This window comes from Trachymyrmex septentrionalis, unplaced genomic scaffold (assembly GCF_001594115.1).
Source record: "Trachymyrmex septentrionalis isolate Tsep2-gDNA-1 unplaced genomic scaffold, Tsep1.0 scaffold172, whole genome shotgun sequence".
NCBI lineage: Eukaryota > Metazoa > Arthropoda > Insecta > Hymenoptera > Formicidae > Trachymyrmex > Trachymyrmex septentrionalis.
In genome coordinates, this window is record NW_017304887.1 from 766,142 (window position 1) to 773,080 (window position 6,939).

At 28.6% G+C, this 6,939-nt stretch overlaps 1 protein-coding gene across 2 annotated transcripts in view; it reads right to left on the bottom strand.

Moving 5' to 3' along the window:
- The window catches only part of LOC108746475, a 23,166-nt gene that overhangs the window by 13,930 nt on the left and 2,297 nt on the right, over positions 1–6,939 (bottom strand). The window contains exon 1 of one of the 2 annotated variants that reach the window (XM_018483273.1): positions 1,073–1,119. The exons of the other annotated variant lie outside the window; for it this stretch is intronic. The gene's annotated coding sequence lies outside the window, so the exon portion shown is untranslated. Of the gene's footprint in view, positions 1–1,072; positions 1,120–6,939 lie in introns of those variants that run through there. 2 annotated transcript variants of the gene reach the window in all.

Consider the following 6,939-nt stretch of genomic DNA (forward strand, 5'->3'; position numbering starts at 1 on the left):
GTTCGCAGTTAATAAAAGACAAAATAGAATGAAATAGTGGTATAATCAATACTCAAATTTAGTTAGCTTGAACTACATAGACAAGTTGAAGTTGAACTCAACATAACTGAGTTGCTCAACATAGTAAAAGTTGAAATAGAGTTAAAAATAGAGTCTCTCCTTATAAATAAAATATAACTGATAGTGATAAATTAAATGTGCATGAATTTTATTTGGAATGAACGAAAGAATTCTATTCCAGCACGCCATGATCTTCAATTCTGGATTTTTTATAATCTTGATTGTTTTAACGTTAAACATTTCAATCACGTTAACTTACACGTTAACTCTTACAATATTATGATAGTATATTCTATTGCGATTGCAAAATATAATAAATGGTAGCTACTAACACAGAATTTCATTCGAATTCATCGCCAAGTTAATAAATTATTCAGGAATTTAATTCATTAATTGAACTTATCATTCTTACATAATTTATTGGTTGAGTGACTATAAATATTCTTCGATTATATCTACAAAGTAGGCTATATGCGAACGATTATAACGTGTAGATAAGCCGTAACGGCTTAATACGAGACGATCGATATTCATCACATCCGTACGTCAGCAGTAAATCGTTATTGTTATGATTGTAAATCCACTAACAATAATATTGTTATCGATGTAATTATAAAAGCACTCATTCCGCTTTTACATCGCGAAAGTAAAATTGCGAAAGTCTATTTCTATAAGCGACATGCTCTAAAAAACAATACAATTATCGTACGTACTACATTGCACATACTGCAACGGTTAATTCCATTTTAAATATATTAACGTTAACGATATTAATATTGATATCTAACTTTGATCTACTGTATCTAATGAATTCGAATAACGTAATTTTTAATCTTAATTGCATGCAAATTAATAGAAGTACCTATTACTACTTCTCTATCGCTTATTAAATAACCTGATTCAACGTTATTCCTTGAAATAAAGAAAAAATGTTAGATTTTTCTTTTATTGCACCTTAGAGTTGCTAATCTTAGAAACACTACGCTGCAAGTTTAATTAATATATAACATACTGTAATTAGTTTACCGCTGGACTCGTCCATGGTGTTGAGTGTTGGGAATAGTATTGCCAATAATATAGACGTTGTCTTTCGACTAGCAAATTTTCCAGGCGACTAACATATCGCGTCACAAGCCGCAGTATATAAGGCGACACGAATATAATAGAGAGTGAGAGATCGTTCAATTCCGAGCGACGTACGATTATACGATCTGTTTCTGAGCGCGTCACAAAAATCGTAAAGATAAAGTTTTATTTATGAAACGTTATCGCTACATGATCAGTCCATCCAAGTTCACCTAAACATGTGAGAAGAAAGCTGTAAAAATCTCAACACGACGATGCGTGAGTTTTTTACGCGTGTTTTACATGTTATATATCGACAAAGATATACACACGTGTCGGACAGACTCCGTATGCGTGCACAAACTAACGCAATGATGCAGCCGCGAAATTAATTCCAATTTACATACATACTCGAGAAGCGACGTCCAAGGACGTAACTTGTACTACGAACCTCTTCAAGAGGCTAGACTACGTTCAATGAAGTGCAGGATATTGGTTAAACACAAGCTGTTCTGATGTAGATGTGCCATATTTTGTTTAATCTGCCATAAGCTATGGAGATCATGTACCAGAGATTGCGCCATTGCAAAAAAGGGATTCACGATTGGGCAAGTTTGATTGCTGCCTTTCGGTTTTCTCATAATAATGATAAAATCGTTGAGTATATATTAAGCCTTTTTTTTGTAAGTAATTTTCATTCCTTCCATACACCGACCATTTTAACCATATAATATATCATATACATATATCTAGTTAGGATATGCAGAATATTCCAAAACCATCGAGGAATATTTAATGATGAGTACAGAGGTAATAAAATTAGGAACATTATTGTGTTAATTCTTGAATTGTATGAAACCGAAAAGATAAACGACTTTTGGGGAAATTAATGTTGAAATTACGAAGACATATAAACAGATAATGAAATGTTTCCTACATATTTTTAACTTAATCCTACATTGCTGCGAGGTATTCAATAACAAAAACTTAAAATTTTAAAAACTTTTAAAAACTTAAAAAATTTAGGAATAATAAAGAAATTGTTTCGAAGGTATTATTAAAACAGATATTTGTTGATTTTTATGTGGTTTAATAATAACTCGAAATTGCAATATTGCGATATCAATATTAATGTTCATCGTCATTCAATTCACTGTAAACGTAAAAATTGCTTCTAAGAATGAATAATATTACGTGGCGCGCGCACACACTGATCGTGTATACAATATTCTTATATATATTGAATTCAAAAGGAGCATAATTTATTCTCATTTTATGTATATTCTACTAATATCAAATTTTAATTTATATCGACCTTTTATCTTTTTTACTGATATCTTGAGATATACAATATATATGACTATATCTAATCTTTAAGAGATCCTAATTAATTTTTCCTTGATGTATATAGACATAGGTTCAAGGATACGTTTTCATAGTAGAAATCGACACGCAACGATCAGATCTTCTCTCGCACTTCACATCTCTGTTTTACTTACATACTATTTTTATCATAGACCAATTGATGAAATTTTTCCTTTCAGAACAGGAAAAACAATTAGTGAACGATTAACTATACGATATATCAATAAATGTATGTTATGACAAAAGATGAATTTTGCACGATATATTGGATTTTAATATACTCTCTAAAAGATTTTCATCAATTATATCAATTCAACAAAAATTATGCAATGTCTATATTTGCTGACGTAATAAATAAATTATGAAGAGACTGCTTAAGTATGTTGATATAAATTAAGATGATAAATCTCATCTTATTCCCGCTTTTACGGATTATTATTACTTAGTCAGTCCAAAAGTTAAAAGCTGACGCGATGAAAGTTTGCTGACAACGCAATTGATATTGTACTCTTTTTTAAATTCTTTTCTTAACACATCGGTGATCATAAAAGACGCTATTGATAAGGACAAACGAGGATAAGTAACATTATGATTGTACTAATTACTGGTAAACGTCCGTAAATTTGTGTTCGCATACTTTACGTGATTTATCTTGATAATCAAGTGCTTAAACATAAAAAAATATTACAATACATCGACTAAAATAGAAGCCGAGTACATAAAAAATTATTCGCTAATCCAATGAAATTTTGCAAACAATCTTTATTTCTAGCTTTAAATACTTTATTTATAGCTTGAATTGATTATGGACAATTTTCGTGTGTTCGTTGTAATATAGTTTTTTATTTAAATTGATATTATCTTAATAAAATTTCAAGAATATTAATATTTGTTATAAAAAAAGTAAATATTTCATAAATATTTTTTCAGTACAACGTTGACAATAACATAAGCGTGGTACAAATAGACTCTAATGAATAAATCAATAAATTAAATAAAGCCTTTTAGAGTCAACACAGCTATTAGTATGTAAATATGTAATATATACATTAAATATATATACATTATTTAAAAAGTTAACATATAAATGTTTCGATCCTGTTTTGAATCATCTTCAGTATATTCTAATAATTAAATATTATAAAATAAAAAACATAATGAGCAATAAATAGGTTGAGCAACGCTTTTTATTGTACATATTCATCAAACTGTACAATTTACTGCATCATACAATAGATTGATTTGAAATAAAAATTAATAGATCTTAATTTAAAATTTACTAAATAAAAAATAGAATAACATTTACATGTTGATAATTAATGTCTAAACGATGTTAACAACATGACTGTCGTGAACGTACAATTCAATCTATTGTATGATGCAGTAAATCGGACAGTTTGATGAATATGTATAGTAAAAAGCGTTGTTCGACCTGTTCATTGTTCATATAAATGCACATTTCATTGAATATAACATTGAATTCATCCATAGATTCATAATTTGATTACTATTTATTTATTCAGTTAATTGGAATTTGATGAATAATTATTGACAAGATGTGGATGTAAAAAATTGGCCAGCTTAATTCAGCTTATAATCTGCTTATAACTTCTCTTAAAATTATGCTTCTGACGATTCCAATAGTTAGGATCCATTATTGTAATATTTAATTATTAGAATATACTGAAGAGGATCCAAAACAGGATCGAAACATTTATATGTTAACTTTTTAAATAAAAAATATATATTTACATACTAACAACCTGTGTCAGCTCTAAAAGACTTTATTTAATTTATTGAAATTTATTTAATTTATAGGTGTGATAATATTTCAGGTACATGCAATAATGTTTGTTAACTAATGTTAACAAATGTTTAGTACGATATTATTTGTTTAAATATCTTCATTCTTAAACTTATCGTACAGAAGAAAAAAAATTCATTTATTACTAAAATAGCATCTTACATATTTATTCGTACCACCATAATATATTGCGTACATTCGAAATGCGACGTAAATATATGTCATGAATCTATATGATATATGATAGTGTGCATATCTAATTATTTGTAGCGTATAATCGTGACATATGAAATTATATCTACGATAACAAAACTACCAATTCTACATTTTGCAATAGTAGTAAAAAATTTTACATTTAAGTCTGTTGTTTATTCCAGCATTGCCATTCTATGTATGGTCATGCAAATGTAAAATAATGACAGTAACGTAAAAGAGAAAATAGTAAATACAAAAATAGAAGCAGAGCCTTCATAATATGAAGGTAAAGTATTATAAGCAATGAAATATAAGTAGAGATAGTAGTAATAATATAAAAGCAGAGAAAATTTATATAGTAGAGAATAATAATAGTCAAATAATTTTATTTTTTTATTCGCGGAACTGCTATAATATATATAATAATATTACGAATTATAATAGGAAACGTTAATATATACAATATACATTATATTAGGTATCGCGGAAAGTTCGTGTCGTTTTTTCAAGAGATGCTTGTAGGGGAAATAACGACACGAACTTTCCGCAGTACCTAATACATATAGTATAAGGAATTTGATAATAATTAAGTTGTTAATAATTATCAGAAAAGCAATAGCATATATTGTATAGTTTCGTTAACGTCGGCTAATTCAGGTATTTAATTCGGGTCAACAACTGTTGCGCGCCAACACGAGATATTTTATTTAAAAACGAGTACATCGATGACTATTTAAAAGGAACATTCGTTGATTTTTTACCATATCCAAGAAGTCAGTTGAACATATTGTATATACCGTCGTACATACTTCCCGGCTGTTAGTGAATCGATCCGTCTGTGCTTTCGTGCATTTTGCATTTTATCGAACGGTCTCCACCAGACCCGCACGCGTGCGTGACAGATATCTTCTATATTTACACGTGCGTGCGTTGGAACCTCGCATTCGTGTCGGACCCCCGTGAAACGGCCAGAAAACGATCACGATTCTTACGTCAACGGCTTACACGGCGGTGTGATAGTTATGTGGGTTACCCCCGACGCTTACATGTTTTAACCTTAACCCGGTTTCGCACCTCGCACACGGTAGCAATAGATAAGTAAACGACTTTATAAGTACGTATAATATGTACGATGCCGTCGCGCGAAGACGGGTGAAAAATATCAGCAAGAATGGCATTATTTACTGTTGTCTCTCATGTCATGCGTGTAATTTCTCCGACACGGCAGATTCTACAACATGTAACAACATGATCTACGTGCTTCCCATTTTTTGCCTCCATTTTACGTGTATATAATAATATAATAATATAAAGATTAGAGAAATTCACAGATAGAAAAGAAGAACATTGCAGACGAGATACAGCTAATAATTTCATTTCTTCAAAATTCTTAAGATATAAAATATTAGGTACATCAATGAGAAAATATACTTTCTAATTCTTTATGTATATTTTTATATTTAATATTATACTTTATATGTTTATAATTTAAAAAAAATTTTTAATATACACGGAGAGAGCATTTTTTTCTTAAAGTTTACTTTGAAAATATGGTAGTCGTGAAACGACATTGTATTTTAAAGAATTTTATATTTTAATCTCTCTCATTCAATAATAAAACTACAATAAAATATATTAAGCCTGATTAATTTTACTGAAATGCATGCTAAAAATCTTTAAAATACTGTATTATACTATAATTACCATATTTTCTAGGGTATAAATTTTAAAAGAAAATTTTTTCCGTGGATATAATACTTATGTACATATATAAATGTACATTTTTTTAAATTTGATTAATCAAATATTATTACTTATATAGATTTGTTTTTGCGAATAAAACTTTAAACTTTCTTTCTTAAAGCAGAAAAATAACGATAAAAATATTCTTCAGTGGTACTCATATTATCGTGGTAAGAAGTTTTTATCACGTTCTACGTGTTTAGCACCGCGCGAAAACTGACCACGTCTGCAAAAATTCGATGAAGAAGAGATGCAATAATACGTTCATGATATACTACGTCACTGATACAGCATGCATTATATCTCACTTTTATAGACTCAACATAAACACATTTATTATAATTACAAATCTTTTTAGTCATTTTCTTGTGAAATTAATTAATTATTTCAAGAAAGATACGAAGAAGAAAGACTGAATCATAAAAAATAAAAAGCGTATAAGAAAAAAGATTATTAAAAAGATGACTTTTAAGAACAGTTGACTTAAGGAAAATTTATAAAAGGAGAGAAAATTTAATTTTCTCTTATTAAAAATTTTAGAAAACTTTTTTTAATTCTTAAAGAATATAACTTTTTCTTATTAAACTTAATTTAATAATTCAAGAATATTATAAATTTAATTAAATTAAAAAATTTAGATTTTACACACACACACACACACACACACACACACACACATATCGTTTTATGTGCAAGATTTGCATTGA